This window comes from Neolamprologus brichardi, chromosome 7 (assembly GCF_056152115.1).
Source record: "Neolamprologus brichardi isolate AB-2024 chromosome 7, ASM5615211v1, whole genome shotgun sequence".
Taxonomy (NCBI): Eukaryota; Metazoa; Chordata; class Actinopteri; order Cichliformes; family Cichlidae; genus Neolamprologus; species Neolamprologus brichardi.
Window position 1 is genome coordinate 20,359,589 of NC_142110.1, and position 16,769 is coordinate 20,376,357.

A 16,769-nucleotide genomic window follows, 5' to 3' on the forward strand; every position below is an offset into this window, starting at 1 on the left:
CTAAAAAACATTTTCAGTACCACGGGTAAGATTTTGATCCCACCCTGCAACAACAGAAGTAATGATGAAGTCACATTTCGAAAAAGTCGACTTGTTAATTTTCAATGAAATTGCCTATTTTTCCCAAGTTTAGCTCGTCTCCACTCTTAGGTTTACTGCTAGAAGAATAAACAAGGCTGAAGGGAGTTGGGTTTGGTTTTTTGTAGTATAAGAGGAAACCGCAGTGCTTATTCCTAAACCGCAAGGTGACAGAATTCACAGAATGTACTCACAGTTAGAAAAAAGACAACTTTCATTGTGTAAATTGTGGTGGGAAACTTGAGAAACTTCAAAAGGATTTTATCATCATGAGGCTCCTCTGCTCTGCTCAGCTCGCTGTTTCTGTGAGAAACTCATGCATCCCAAGGTTTGTTATACATAAAAACCCTACCTTCTTTATCTGTGTTTAACAGGTATTAATAACCCTTCACTTTATGCTGAACAAAGAACCTTGTGTGCATTGTCACCCCTCACAAAACACCTATCCCGGGGAACAGGGTGGACTCAAATATCATACAAATAAAACACCAAAGGACATGTTAAAGCCTTGATATCAGTTTTAAGGAGTTTAACATTCAAAATAAAGTTCTGTTGTCTTCATGGGACGTGCAGATGTTTGTCCCTTTCTTGCATGTGTTTCCATTAGCTGTATGACCAGGGTAAATAGGCGAGGAAGTCACAGGACGGGCAGCTGACTGCTATGGTCCACAGAGCATGTCTTCAGGCCAAGACCCTGTTCATAAGATAACAACTTTACCATGACCCTCAGAGGAAATATTTAAGCAAAAAGGAGCTCGAATCCAGTCACTGGATAGTGCTAAATGCATTCACCAGGAATAAAAAACAAAACCAAAACAAAAAACCCCTCCACTCCAACCTCATTCAGCATCAGCCAGCCACTCGGTCTCTCTGCTAAATGGATTATGTCATGACTCAAGCATCTTGTAACCTAAGCAGACTGTGACAAGTGACTGAGTAGATGTAATATGTGTGAAAGAATAACCATGCAATGCTAAACAATGAGCTGGAATGGAGTGCTACCAAGTAATACATTAACCATGATGTCATTAATGGGCATCTTAGAGCCAGGGCAGAAAAAGCACCAGATCCGATCCAAGAGTCAGGGCCTTGCATTGTATTTAGATGGCATCGGTCACTATGTTTAAATGCGATTCTGCAGGAGGACAGAAAGGGAGCCTGACGTCTTCCATGCTGCTTAATAAAATCCTGTTATCACAGGCCTAATGTGAGATGTTTCAATTGTCTTGCTTTCGTAGTATTTATACATTTTTCTCGATCTATGTTCCTTCTAAACTCCCCGGCTTTCTTTTCCCTTTCTCTAAATACAGTGGGCCCACTGTTCAACTCCCAGGGTGGGAAGCTGGCTCTACATCTGACACATCCAAGGACAAAAGGGAAACTCCAGATTGCCGTGGTGAGGGCAGCCACCCGTGGCAGTGCTCAGCAGGATTCCAGTTGTTTATGGTTGGCACTAATTACAGATTGGGAGACTCACTAAGCTCTAGAAACTTCAGTTGGCACAAAGAAAGGAGAAAACGCGCTTTGACAAGAAAAAACACAGGGTAACCATTAAGACTGTCTCCCCTTGCAGCAAGCCAGATAAAACATGGAGTGATGTAAACTCATTGGGATGGCTGAAAGGCATCACTCAGGATCAAATTGAAACTCCAAGGCAAACGTTCCCTTCTGCATGAACGCAATGTTTTTACATTATTGCTACCGTTATGTAAAGAGCATGCACGTGTGAAGTTGAATTCAGACTATAAGGTGTTGCTAATCAGAGCCTGACTGATACTCTGTTTCAGACGACTTTTGTTATAAAAACATAATATGACAACGCAGTTTAAAAATAATCTTGTTTTGTTGTCAACTTTCTCCCATATCTGCTATTTAGATTCTCATTTATGGATGCAGATACCAAATAGCCAACTGCAGTTGATATATCAGCCACGCTGATACATATATGAGACTAAGTATCTCATCCAATAGGAGATGAATTCCTCCTTTTTTCAAAGACACCTGTCTTTAAAGAGCTCTCCAAAGATGTCTTCATCTTTCTCACTAAATATGGTTTTCTGCCAAAAATTCCCCAGTGACAATTTGTCTCCTGCACCGACACTTTAACAGCATACAGCATCTTGTTAACTGTGTGAACATATTTTCTTTTCCTTTCAAAGACTTGACTTACAAGCTAGTAGCCGATTAGGCCCCAAAAGGTGACCAAGTTTAAAAATAGCATAAAGTTCAGACATAATGATTTAAAGGTACAGCTTATATTAAGTCAGAATAAAAACATCAAAGAAAGAAATACAATTGTTGAACATAGCTGTTTGTTTGAGCTGACAAGAAAGGTATCGGGAGTCAGAGAAGGAAATTAGCAAATCAAACGGAACGCTGAGTAAAATCCAGCTGACAGTCCCTTTGAAATGTACACTGTAGAGGAATGCTTTATCCAAACAGAGTAGCTCACTGCTTTGCAATTAAACACTCAAGTATGTTACACTCCCCTAAGCTTAGTGCTAGTTAGTTTCCCTTGTTTCAAATGAAACTAACTAACAACTTTTAAATAAAAAAAAAGACATTGTAAACATAAAATAATCTTAAAAAATCTGAAAGTCTTCTTTGTTCTATCCAAATCTTTGATCACATCTATGATGAGCCCTGGAAGGTGCTTTTAAGTGTTTTCATCCATTCATTTGGATTCTGGAAATTTGTTTGTTGTTTCTTAATCAAGAAAATTAGTCTGATTTCTAACTAAGCTGGATACTATATGGAAGATGAAGCATATTTTTTCATGCACAGACTTAACTTGAGTGAGCTGGCTGGAAATATCTATTGTCAAAGTACATTTGGTGACTAACTTTAGCACTTTTTGAATAAAGTAGTATGAATAAATATGAATACGTTGGTATGACTGTGTCAGTAAATAATTCTTGATTTCTAAATGTACTGAAGTCATGTTTATTTTAAATGAGATTTAAATAAAGATTTTGATTTATATCTACTATTAATAACATTGTTGCCTAATAACAACTTGTGTGCCACATCATTACTCATCGCAAATGAAACAAACTTTCCTCTCCTATGCTACCATCAGCAGAGACTCTGTCACATGTTGGTGCAGGTGCTCTACTCTTGTATTTGGCGAGAAAAAGATGCGCTGGCAAAAAAAGAGAAATTTGCAAGCCAGATACGCGTGTATGCTCTATTTTTACATCTTTACATCTTATTTCCTCTTCAGCGAAGCGAAGAAAACAAACACTCAACATTTCTAATGAAACTCCTCCTTAATATGCCAAAAAAAACCCTGAGGGAGGAACAAACCCTTATGTCTGAGCATCATATTTTTACTTTGATCTCACAATATGCCATCCCAGGACTGAATCCAGACATAAAAAATTAACTGCATAATGGAGCTTGTGCTGCTGTATCCTGTTTGCCAGCCACGTGCTCATTGGCCAGTTTGTGCACAACCTCTGTTCCTGTCAGTCAACAGTCCTCTGGATCATAGCACTCCCAGCTCCTCCTCCTCCTTCTTCTTCTTCTGTTCCTGGCCCAAAACTAGTGGCTGAATGCCAAAACCTGGGCTGGACACCTACCTGCTATCATGATCACCATGAAATTTCACAAGCAACGAGTCAGTTCAAACACAAAATCTGCAAACTTGTTTCTCTCATCCACCACTTATTCTTTCCCAACATTCTCAGACAGACACGTCACACTCGTCTCATCCCCTGCAGACATTTTGCCAGGGGTCCCCGATGAGCTGCTAGCCTGATATAGCTGTGGTATGGGCTGGGGTGTGGGCCAGAGTCTGAAGGAATGGGAGTGTTTGTTTTCTTCCCATTCGATCTTCATGCGATCAAGATCATGTCGCGCACCATGATCTTCATCAAGCCCTTGCACCACCAGGAAGGAGTTACAGAGATATGACATGCACTGTTATTGCTAATGAGATCACAGTGTGGATAGGCTGTGTGTGTGCGTACTCAGTGTGACAGAGAATGAAGCGGGGGGGGTTCGATGAGTTAAAAATGTAATTTGAGATGTTCCCTCGCTCTGCTGGGCAACTTAAAAAAGGGGTGAGTCTGCAAATTTAATTTGAGCAGCACCAACAGGATTATTTGTGGGAAAGAGTCTCGCTGTGTCAGGCAAGGTCAGGCAGGAGATGTTTGTTTACAAGTGGGGAGGTGGTGAATGCTGGGAGGCTTTTTTGTGAATGTTGTGTAACGTCGACGAAATGCCAGGTGACAGAATAAGGTACGATGGCTCTTCTCACTGTAAAGTGCACAGCTTTTGAAATGCTATTCTGTTCAGTCCAAATGTAGATTTAACCCACAGGACTAAGGAAGGACAAAAGATGAATCATTTATGGGCGAGCGGTCACTCGCCACTTTACGAGGTTTACAGAGTCAAAAACAGTACCATCCACTGCAAAAGTCCTGCTATAAATCCAATGCTGCTTCAACTCTATGATGATGATTCTTCTAGATGTGGTTTGTGGTGCTTATTTCACATTTACTGCACTGCGGTATAATACATGCAGGATGTTAGGGTTGTGCTGATGGAAGATGATGCCGTTGATCGATGATGGTCAAAGTGCGCAGTAACAGCTCGCCAGTCAAGGCGATGTTTAGCTCATCTCCACACCGATGCATTAAACAGACATTATCATTATTATGACAATCATAATAAATTGTGCCTTCCTTTTATCTCGCTTCTGAACTTGCGCACCCACACACCCCTAAATATATCTGTGCTGCATCAGAAGTTCACGTCCCAGACTTCAGGACACTTTGAAATTAATGTTCTGTGTAGAGCAGCTATACTGATTGATGGACAACATTAAATGACAGAAAACAGAAGGATATTTTTGACTGATGCGACTGTGCTCCTTGATCACATCTCCTTATTTGTGCAACCATCCACTGTGAAAAACTCCAAGAACAGCAGAAGAGAGACAAGTAAGTAATCTTACACATTTAACAACGTGTCCACTTGTGTTCACGAATTACAATAAAGATAATTAATTCAAGGCTGTATGTCTTTCATTTGTTTTTCCTCCTGCCCACAGAATCATTTATGCCACTATAAGTGCAACATCAATGCCAACAAGCTATATGATCACTACATGTAAAAACAGCAGCGGGATGCCAAATAATGAAAATCTTTTTTTTTTTTAATCTTTTATCAAAACCACAGAACAGATCGTTTTTATTGTTTTGGTTCTGTGGTTTCATATTGTTGTTCTTTTATTTCTGTTTTATGATGTAACTAAAGTGCTTTATATTTCATATACTCCTTATAAGGCGGCTGTGTCTGTTTATCCACCTTCACTCTACGATTTCATGTGATAGCAAATGTGATTTTCATGTTACTAAAATCTCACCAATACTGTAATATTGGGCATATTAACTGCCCAGCTATAAATTTTACTACACCGTCCACACCCAAATGGGTCTCTATTTTTCCCAGTAATTTATGTGCCAACTCTACACTATTCACTTTATGATGTGAAAATTGGGTTAACTGACATTAAGTCTCCTTGATGGTCTATGCTGAACAAAATAGTAATAAAACAGTGATTAGATCGTAGAAACGACACTGCCAGCATACATTTCGGTCACCCGCTACAGTTCAAGACAGCACTTAACACAATGTTCCCAAAGCCCAAAGCAGCTAAAGCAACTGAAGACAAATGTTAAAGTCAGTCGGGTTCATTAGTGAATTAGAACAAGATTAGAAACAGCCCATCTGACTGTAAGAGCAAAAGATAAAAAAACAGACAATTTCTACATTTCACATTTGAATGGGAACAATTGAGTCATGATGACCTAGTTAAAGAACCACGCTCAACGCCCCAGTTCGTCTCATCTGTCATTTATGAGACTAAATAATAGGAAGCACCTTAAAGCAACTATGAAACTCTGCAAAACCCTGCATCAAAAAGCACCGTTTATAAGACGTTTCTTTCTACAGGCAAACCTGTATCACTGACAGCCTTTTTGATATCCAACAAAACCAACTGCAGTTCACCCTGAAAAGTTAACTTTCAGGTTCACTGCTATGGTAAACGAGTCCAACAGCCTCGAGTTATGTCTGAGAGATCTTAGCATGACGTGGAGCAAGTTATTTTAAGATGCAAGGTGAGTCCACAAGAGTTACTGAGGTTAAAGGCTGGCCAAAAGTGCTCTCAACACATTCCAGCAGGCCAGAATTGTTTTGGCGTCGCTGCAGCTACAACCCCTCACCAAGGCTTTGTCCTAACTCAAACAAATACTTGTGCAGATACATCACCGCAGATTGATGCCCGTAGAGGAGATTATCCTGCCATATATGGAGTTCAATACAGCTCATGTAACACTTCCTTTAAATCTACAGTACTTGGAGCTATTCTCCAAAATTCAACATGAAAAAAAAAAAACATTTAAAAAAAAGTAAAACTACAGACATGGAGACAGAGAGAGCATTTCCCCCCTCCTCTTAGACAGGCTTTGTCAGGGGGCTTTCTGTTTCCCTGTTCGGTAACGCTGGTCCAGTGTAAAACTCTGTCAGAGTATCTGTCAGAGCAAAATCCCTAAAGCAGTCACTAGGCCAGCCTGATGCCAACACTGTCCTAGATCAAAAGCCAGCGCTGAGAAACACTGGTGATGCAGGGGATATTGTTCACCTGCTCCAGAGATGTATGATGACTGTGCCGAGAATGTGTGCAGGTGTACAGCACACATGAGCAGGGTGGCCTCAGATGTATGAGCACGTCTGTATAGTTAGGAACGTCAGGTTTACATTTAAAACATCTTTACTTCAGTTATTGGCATTACCCCTTATTACCCGTCCTATTATAGGTAGGTGACAGAAAGAGGAAAATGATATATTTGCAGTAACACCAGCAATCTTCTATCTTATAGATCACATTCAAACAAGCCAAATGCCAGACTGCTTTTTTGATTTATTGGCACAATAAATATGTGACACAAAGAGATTCAAGGAACGCTAGCGAGGTGAAGAAAAAAAGCCCTTAGTCTATTAGTCTGTGTCCAAAAAAACAAACAAACATGTCCTAATCAAGATCTTTGATCAATGATCAAAGAGTACCTGAATATGGCAGAGTGTCTTTCCTTTATCCTGCCACCCCTAATCTTGAATGTCAGTTAAGTGCAACCTGTAGCTCAGTGGGCAAAGAAGAGGAATGATTCGACATCATGAGAACTGGAGGGAGAATAAATTTACATTTCTGGATTTAATCGTCACACAGAGAACCTGAACTGAATTGTGAGATTGCCAAAGCCAGCGCTATAATTCATCTCAGATTTAATCACCAGAAATGCAGAACTGTGGGACCGAGCCTGGAGGCACTCAGCTTCTAAATGAAATTGGAAACCAGATTTGCCCTGATTTTGATCTCCCACTACATATTGTTAGCTTTTATTTGGCCGTCTTCCGTCCCAGCCTTAGGCAGCAATTTGTGTTAGTTCTCACAGTGAGGGAGGCATAAGGAGCTAAGACAGCAAAGAAGTTTAAAGAATACTTTATTAAGCTTCCTGGTTTGTTTCTCAGCATTTCCTTTATTATTACACTTTAAACAAAGAGTGCATGTGACATCCTGCACATTTCTCTGACTTAATATAGCCCAGTTAGTATATAACACAAAGATGAACGTGGTCAACCAGTCACCAGTATCAAGACATGGTTGCTGGTCCATATAATCCCATACTCCCTGCAGAAATACGTGGTAATTCCAAAGGGTTCACAAACTTCTTGCCAATGTAAATGGCACTACCCTCCAGCCGAGAGCTATCTGACACACAGGAGTGAATTTAAAATCCAAACAGGTATAGCTTTACTTATACTGCTCAATTATCATCCATCCACTTTCCACTAACCACCAAAAGCAATAGCTAATGTAATATTTGACATGATGCACATCAATCAGCTGTTAACTAGAAATTAATGAGGCCCTGCATTAGTTTTTACAAGCAGTCAAACCGGTGAAAGGTCTGGAAGACGTCAATAATAAAAGGGGCTTTACGTCACCACTAGCCCTGGTTTTATGGACCCAACAGGACAATAATGATGATGATGATGACAGGAATAGTCTATCTCACGCTCACTCGTGAGATCAAAAGGAGAATATCTGACACCATTAAATCACTGGTGGAGCAGCTTTAGCCCAATAAGCCAGTTTGGGATGTGCTAAAAAGCCAAACATTTGCTGCTCTGTGAAGAGGAGACACACTTGTGAATGACACACTTTAGCGAAAGGGTAAAGTTTGACACAGGGCAAGCAGCAGCATTATGTTTTAGGCCAAAGTTATATGGGTCATAACTTAATATAATAGGAAAATCTACAGTGAACTCTTTGTCTGAATGCACCTGTCTCATATTACTCGTCTAATGGATGAATTAAAAAATGCAAGTAATGTGCATCTGTACAACAAGCAAACATCGATGTTGGTGAAATCTATTTTATATGCACCACCGCTTTATAATAACACAAGCTCGGCTGATAGCTCGTTAGACTTACATTCTCAAGGTCAGCACTTGAGCTAACAGCTTATCAACAAAGCCACAGCCTTGAGTTTCCCAGATAATCACAAATGTTTGCAAAGTCAACATTCTTCTAAAGGTTAAACTAAACATTTCAACAGTGAGTGAATGGGACCTCGAAATAGAAAACAAAGCCAGTGCAGTAAAGATTAGCAACATTAACATTGCGAATTATCGTTTGAATAATAAATCCTGGAGCAGATTTTGCTAGGTATTTGGGTTGAGGCCAAACACAGAAACAAATCTTATTAGCTTTTTTAAGGCTTTGTCCCACTGCTTTAATGCATGTTTGAGCACATAAATAACACATGTATGAGGACACCAACTTTCACACAGACCCACACAAATTGGCTGTGGGTGAGACTTGAATGTCCCATTTCTAAATGATCCAACACCCAGGCAGAAGTAGAAGCCTTGTGGCTGACATACGATCCAAATGCTGCTGTGATCTTAATTATCCACAGTCTTCCAAGCACTGACTCAAAAAGTGGTGACACTTGAGCCAACTGGAATGATGACGTGTCAGGTCACAGAAATCAGAGAAGAAAACTGAAAAATGTCAGTTGTATTTCCAGCTACTAACACTGGATTACTGAATACATGAAATATCTCTGATTTCATGAATGACTAAAAAAATAACAATAGTCAACAATAACAATAGTTCTGCCGTTCATCCAGTAAATTCATTTGAACTTCTTCTGACATTTTCCTACCTGGATGACTTGGATGACATTACACTGACTTTTGGTAAGTGCAGTGTTATTGCCTGATAGCTGCAAAATGTACTCAGAAGAAGTCGCGACCTGGAGCTGCCAGCATGAATTACACCGAGACCAGACTTCCCAAACAAAACACAATCGGGCTCCAGCTTTGCCTCGATCATAGACAGAGCTGAAGATTTGGAGATGGCTTCTAGCCCACACTGCACTTTATCAGGCTCTAATGACCTTCTAAAATCAGGAGTGTTTTTGCTGTGAAACAGCAACATGGCCAAATGCCTCACACTGTAACAAGGTGAACAAGGACTGTGACATTTAATTAAAAAAAAAAAAAAAAGAGGTACGTGTGAATTTTAAACAAGTTTGCTACTTATACTGAAATAATACATTTTGACCAAAAAAACAAAGATATAAAACTAGATTGTTTCTGTCACCTGGTAGAAGTCTTGACAGCTAAACTTCAGTTCATGCAATCCTGGTAGCAACATGTACTTTCAACTAGTTTTCTTGATTGTGTCCACAACAAACACTACACATGCCCGGTCACAGGAAGCGTGACTGCTTCATGGCTCCATTACTCGACTGTTGCCAGGCTAACTTCACCACAGCTCCCTGTAATGTGTGTTGGACTTCTAAGTTAGCAGCATAGAGAAGAATTACATTAGTTGTTTCAAGTTTGCTTTTTGTTTTTTTCCAGGAATTAGATGAACTACACACATTGTATACTAAAATGTTACCAGTATGAAATCCTGAGAATGTCACTGATTCTCATTCTGATACTGATGTTTTTCCCATAAATTCTGTGTGCTTCAAATAGCAAGTTAAGTACAGCCAGGCCTTTATTTGTGTATGCATGGACAACTGAGTGTGGAATATTGAAATAAATGTTAACGACAGTGGTGGGGGTTTCCAGATCCATTGTGTGAGGCTCAACTTTGGTCACAGAGGCACTGTGGGGGCATCCATGTGCCATCCATGTGACCGCAGAGCACAGTCACTGCAAAGCACATGTGGATCTTGTAAGCAGGCTCAGAAATAGTATAACAACTATTCCTTCATGGTGTGCCTGTCTACAAGAAAGTACTAAGCAAAATTACTTATGAAAAAAAGAATTTACATCCTTAGGGTGATCTGTATAAAGCTAATCAATGCACGAAAATAGTCCCAATCACTGATAGACTGTATCATTATTAATACTGATACATGAGTAAATCTTTCACCGTTGTAGCTATATTTGCGCTGGACTGCACTAACTGCTCATCATCAGTCCAAAGTAACTGTAGTGGCACTGAAGTACAAAATGGCAATAAAGTAAATATTCACATGAACTACAAGGAGTTTAAAGTACTTAAGTCAAAAGCCTACTGCCCCCAACCTCAATGTATATCAGGAATGCAAAGATGAACCTGATAGAAAGTGAAAGACATAAAATATAAACCTCACTTTGATGTAAAATATAGGTTAAAATGTGCAGTAATAAGATCTGAATCTGGTACCACTGCTGCTTTTATACAACAGGAATGCCTTTGAGCAGTTGTATGTGTGTACATCTCATAACCCCTGGGTCACACCTGTTACCTTGCTAAACCTTTGTCCCAGAGCAAGCTCAGGGGTCAAGGATCAAAGGTTAGGTGTCACATGACACTTCCTTGACAGATTTGTTTCAGTCCAGTCATACTTATACCTTCTACCATCTGAGAAATGACCTTTTTTTAGGTTGCTGAATTTCCTGCAACGCAAACACCTTTATAATAACACCAATTATCAGCATTATTTCTTGTAAACTGAAACAAAAACAAACACAGGTTCTAATGAAATGACAGACTAAGGGTGTGAGAATAACTTTCAATTCATGATGGGTTTTCTGCAGTTAAGCAAGGATGATGCATACTGCAAATCTCTAACACAGACTTAACCATGCAGTCCCACATAACGCACTTCAATAACCTCCAAACAGCAGCACTAAAAGATCAAGTTGCCAGAAAATACTTGAGCTCAATTAAGTCCCACCCACACCGGAGGAAAACTACTTTGTATTGCATAAATGTGCCTCCGTGTCAATTCTGGCTGATAAATGCCTAAAAGCTGCAGCAGAGTGGGATGCACTAACAAAATCGTACAGAACCTCGAGGTAGACAGAGGCAGAAAGAAATGAGTGATCAGCAGGAAGAACAAGAAAGCTGTGGGACTGTGAGCAAGTTATTTTCTTACTGCTCAGACATCTAAATTTTGTGCACACAGCTAATTGAGTTTAAAAATTCCAATCCTAAACCCCTATGCTCCAACTGGACACAACATGGGCGCTCCCATATTGATTTGCTGTTCGACTTTGTGTTTTCACTTAAATATGAAAAACCTCATTACGGTATAGGAAATATTGCAATTATGCAGCAGTGTATCTCAGGACGTGTTACAAAGTAACACCAGAGTAATGTAGCACCTGTGTAAGTAACAAGTAATGCGTAATAAACTGACTTTTTTCGAATAATATCCAACATTAGGCACCAGGCACTGACATCAATAAAGCTTCATCAATAAAGCTTCATCAATAAAGCTTCATCAATATAGCGACCTCATCATGAGACTCAGATTAATCCATAACATATTTTACTTTAATGTGTTCAGCGCTGTCACGCTGCTCTGTACCAGAGTAACGATATTTAAACACAAAGCTCATTAGCTCAAACTACAGTGATTTATGGAGAGCGAAATCATGTTTGTATGTTTTCAATTTCATAAAACATTCAAAAAACAACACTGTAAACTTCCTATCCAGAGGGATAATATTACTGACCCTGTGAAATGAACAATAAGGCAACACATAATCTACTGATGAAGATTCTTCAGCCATTCTGAGTCATATTCTTGGTTACACTTGACTAAAGTTTGCACTGTTAAGTTTTCATACTACAACTTTTTTTTTGCAAATCCACAGGCTGTTTTATTTATTGAGAAAAAAACTGTACCAGGATCCATTTAAAAAAAACAAAAACAAATAGTATTTGACAAACAAATAGGAATGACGCCCAGTTCAGGCAAAACTCTGGGTCACTGAACTAACCAGCTAACAAAGACAACTTTCATTCCAGTTCACAACACAAAAAGATTCTGAGACATGTCTCCGAGCCAACGCATCATCCAAGGCATTTACAAAAAGGAGCCCAGTGTAACGTAAAAGGTCATTTAGATCCCATTTATATCATTTACAGTTTGGTAGCATAGATCAGCACCACACCTGACAATCTGTGATGGGCAAACAGCAAGGTCAAAGGCAAAAGAAAAAAGAAAGAAAATGCTATTATATCTTGCTCCAATCACCTCAGCATATAGCCCTACTGCCAGACTGCACCTCCATCAGTCAAACAGCGAATCACAAAACCTCTTGCAGCTCTGTCAACCAGAGAAAACACTATCTTCTTGTTGCTCACCACAAAGAATGTCAGGTATGTTTGCAACTCTGAGATACTGCAAACAATCCAACAATTTTTGTGTTCGCACACTTCAGAACGGGGGATAAGCATCCACAGGGCACTTATCAGAAGGGAAATCTGAGATCGGCAACTTGGCCTCCCTCTCGTCTGCCTCCACCGGGTGAGGTAACAATCCCAGATGCCCACCTTTGTTGACATTGTAATCAAAACAAAAGAAAGGAGCAAGTAAAAACAAGGACCGACAACCTCAATCCCACATGAACGCACAAAGCAGAGCTCGTTTATCAAGAGCTCAGCGTCCGCTTCGTCAACTTTTGCTGGCAGTGACTTGTAACACTGAAACAGAAGAAAGTTTTACTTTTACAAATAGCGATAAAAAAATCAAAACAAAACACCAGAACAATTAATACTTAATTAGACCAAAGTAAATGGTATTTTAAGAAATCTGGCAATTCTTGTTTTTCCTCCTCTTTAAAAGTAACGCAGAATCCATGACAATCTTCAAAAACAACGGGACAGACAGTTGACTCTACAGATAACACACCTGGCTCGACAGATGGAAGGCAAAAGTATCCCTTTTTTTAAAAAAGGGTCCTCGAGCTCAGTTTTTAGGTAGCAATTTAAGGAAGGTTTTCACAACACTAGTGGTGAATTCTGTATTATATTTAAAGCTGTAGATTATGATTTCAGCCTTGTGATTAGGCCATATTAAAAAAACAAAACAGAAAAAAACAAGCTGACACAACAAACAGATGCATTTGAAAAGCAGTCCCAGTGAAATGCAGGGCAACAGCATCTATTTTATGCAACACAGGTCCCACTGTGGGGTTTGATTTAAATGGCTAGTTGAGTGGGATACAGGAGGATCGGGTTCTCTTTTCTTTCTTTCTTTTTTTTTTTTTTTGGGGGGGGGGGGGTGTAAGGTGATCATGTGATCATGAAGCCCAGTGTTAACAATCAGTTGAATCTCTGAGTGGGAAGAATGGCACACAAACTGGTGAACCGACACCTGTTTATCAGTATTGCAAGGAGGACTCTAGCAACCCACTCACTCCAAACAACCAGGAGGTGATCTTTAAATACACGCAGTTTATGCATTAAAACAGTACAATCTATAGGGGCACTACATGCATGTGACAGAAGGTTGATTTCCTTTTTTAGTTTGTTGCATATAATCTGCACATAAATGCACGAGTGTTCGGCGGGGAGGAAAGTAACAGTGCTGAGAATAGCGAAACATCCTCTTTCCACTGTGTTTGTTATCCCCATTCAGGGTGGTGACTTCTCTCTCTCTTTCTCCCTCGCTCTCTCTCACACGCACACACGTACACACACGATCCCATTTCCCACTCCCCACTAAAAGACCCCTGGTGTTCCCTGGACCCCTGTTTGGTCAGCAGTTTAAAGTTAAGCTCTGCCGATCCTGTTCCGTAAACACGGGCAAGCTGTGTTTTGGGGACGGGCTCAATTCCACACCAGGTGTACGCAAAACCACACACGAGTGGCATCTTCTTGTTTGTGCGTTTGTTCTTAAACAAACTGATCTGTAGCCCTCCACTTCAGCCTTCACTCACTCAACTTATGACAGCAGCAGCAGCTATGTTACAAAGTCAGCACGCAGTCACTGATTAGCTCTCAGTTCGCTGAAGCCGAGCACGGCTAGCAAACTTCTCCGCTGGCTTCTCCTCACATCTCTATCCTGCACAAATCTGACATTACAACAAGGAACCGCTATTTTTTTGGGGGGGGTTTCCCTCCTCAAAGACACGACCTACCTTCGCTGACAACCTGGAACTTGGGCAGCCGCAAGAAACTAGCGAGACTTGTGGTTGAGACACTTTCAATTTTGCGAAGGGGGGCGAAAAATGAACCCATAGCTAACTTTTCCATACCTTTTTTTGAACGGCGAAGAGCTCCTCGTCGATACTATCACTTCTTGGCAGCCATGAACCCCGCTTCTGACAGCGTCGCCCTGGCCAGGAATAACGACAAAATCTGCCTGTGTTGTGCGACTATGTGAGTGTGTGCCGCTCAACTCTTGCCAGTGCCCGTGATTTCTCCCACACCGCTCCTCTCTGCGTGGCTCCAGCAACAGCCGCTGCAGTTTTTTCCACCAGCCTGGCTCGGGAGCGAGCGCCCGGGATACTGGGCTGGCCTGAGAAGCGCGTGAACGCGCAGTTTGCAGGACAGACGCCGAAGTGGGAAAAGTGGCCTTAAGAGATAAACAGGTCCGTGCGCTGTGACAAGGTAGTACAGATGCACACAGGGTAGTGTGTTAGCGACTGGGTAAAGGTTTTACTTGCCCTTGCGGTTTGTGTTTAGCTTAACCCAAATACACATATGTAGTCTTCAGGAAATCTGACTTTTACCATTTCTATATCGAGTGCGTGCATTTAAAATAAAGGTTATCTGAATACTGAGCGACTTCACTATATATGAACTGAAAGAGTTATTTTCAGTAAAGCTATAAAAAAAACGATGCACTCTGCGAGTCTATTCTCATACATTATTTGTAGTCCTGCTGTTGTGACATTTGTACAGCGCCATGTCCTTTCTGTTAATGGCAAACACGGTCATTATCGGTGACGGTAAATTATGACGTTACACTTCAAAGCACAAATTCATTTCCAATACTTCATAATCAAAAACTAATTATTCAAAACCTCATCTGTCTTGGAAGGACAGTTTGAAAGGAGGAGGCAAACAGATGGATTCAAAGGCGCCCTGAGTGCGTGCGTGTGTGTGTATATATGTGTGTGCATATGTCTGTTTGTGTGTTTCAATAGTTATTGAAACGCGTTGAGTGCAGTTATTGAGTCTTTCGTTGACGTCATGCTTCTCTTAAGCGATGGTGACCAATGGAAAAAAAGAAATCCCCTCCTCCTGCTGCCTTCAGGCCCCCGCAGCCAACTGAGTGTTAAAAACTAAACAGATATGAAAACACATGTAAGGAAAAATGTGTCATTTTTTTCTAACAGTTTGTACACTTGGCTACCGAGTGTGTGTGTGTTTAGGTTAGAGTATCAAACTTTGGTGTGATAGATTACAGATTAAGGGTTTTGGTTTGTGCCTAACAGAGAGGCAATACTGGGTTTTGACAGGGGGTAACATTTGTGGCTTCGGTTTCACCTTGGAGGAAAAATGGTCAATTAACATAACACGTAAATAATATCCTGGGTGGCAGCAACCTGGGTTTAATGGTACAGATCACATATTCTACCAGAGAATTTGGGAATAAGAGGAGAACCTGAAGGCAACACACTTGGGAAAAGGAGGAGGAGGAACTGAGCCAGAAGTTGACATGTGGGAATGACTCAAGGTTTTTTTTCTTTTCCTCATCACATTCCAGGCATTGTTTCCTCCTCCTTACTGCCCAGGTCCTGGGCACCGAGGCCCACGACTTTCCAGGGCTGGAGGAGAGTGCGTATGAATGAATGATGGATAAAAGGAAGCAGAAGGATGACTCTGATTTTCTTCTTTTGGCATGTGCAGAGTCACTTTCTCCTTCTCCAATTAAATAAATACAATGAAGCGGCATGGTTTCATCCTTTGTTGCCCCAGGCCTTCTCTATGAGTGCCATGCTTGTCTGAGTAATTTGAAGAATATGAGCCTGTAAAATTACAAAAAATATTTTGGTATCGCAGTCACATGCGGCTCAAAAGTGTCTAAATGCAAGAAGAAGAAAAAGAGACACTTCTATATTTTTGGACAGCTTTTTATGTTGTAAGCAAAGAACATTTTATCACAGTGGGAGCCGGGTTCAATGAGAGAGTGAGGCAGAGACAGGAAGATGTGAGTCAGGGTCGGCCGGCAAAAGAAAAGCAGTGAAGTTTGGACTGACTCATTGAAAGTAAGTGCACTGTCCCTGATAATAAAGCAGCAGAAAAATGACATGCAACCTTTTTCTTTTTTTCCCTATTATGGAACTAAGAGAAGCTGACAGACCACACAGGAGAACATCCATCATCGCTGTGAACCTCAGACACCATTTATCTTGCTACATTTCTGTCT

At 40.6% G+C, this 16,769-nt stretch overlaps 1 long non-coding RNA gene across 1 annotated transcript in view; it reads right to left on the reverse strand.

Moving 5' to 3' along the window:
* Positions 1–14,861, reverse strand: part of LOC148102013 (uncharacterized) — a 49,380-nt gene extending 34,519 nt beyond the window's left edge. The window contains exon 1 of the long non-coding RNA XR_015719252.1: positions 14,650–14,861. This is a non-coding gene — a long non-coding RNA (uncharacterized LOC148102013). The remainder of the gene's footprint in view (positions 1–14,649) is intronic.
* Between the last annotated feature and the right edge of the window lie 1,908 nt (positions 14,862–16,769).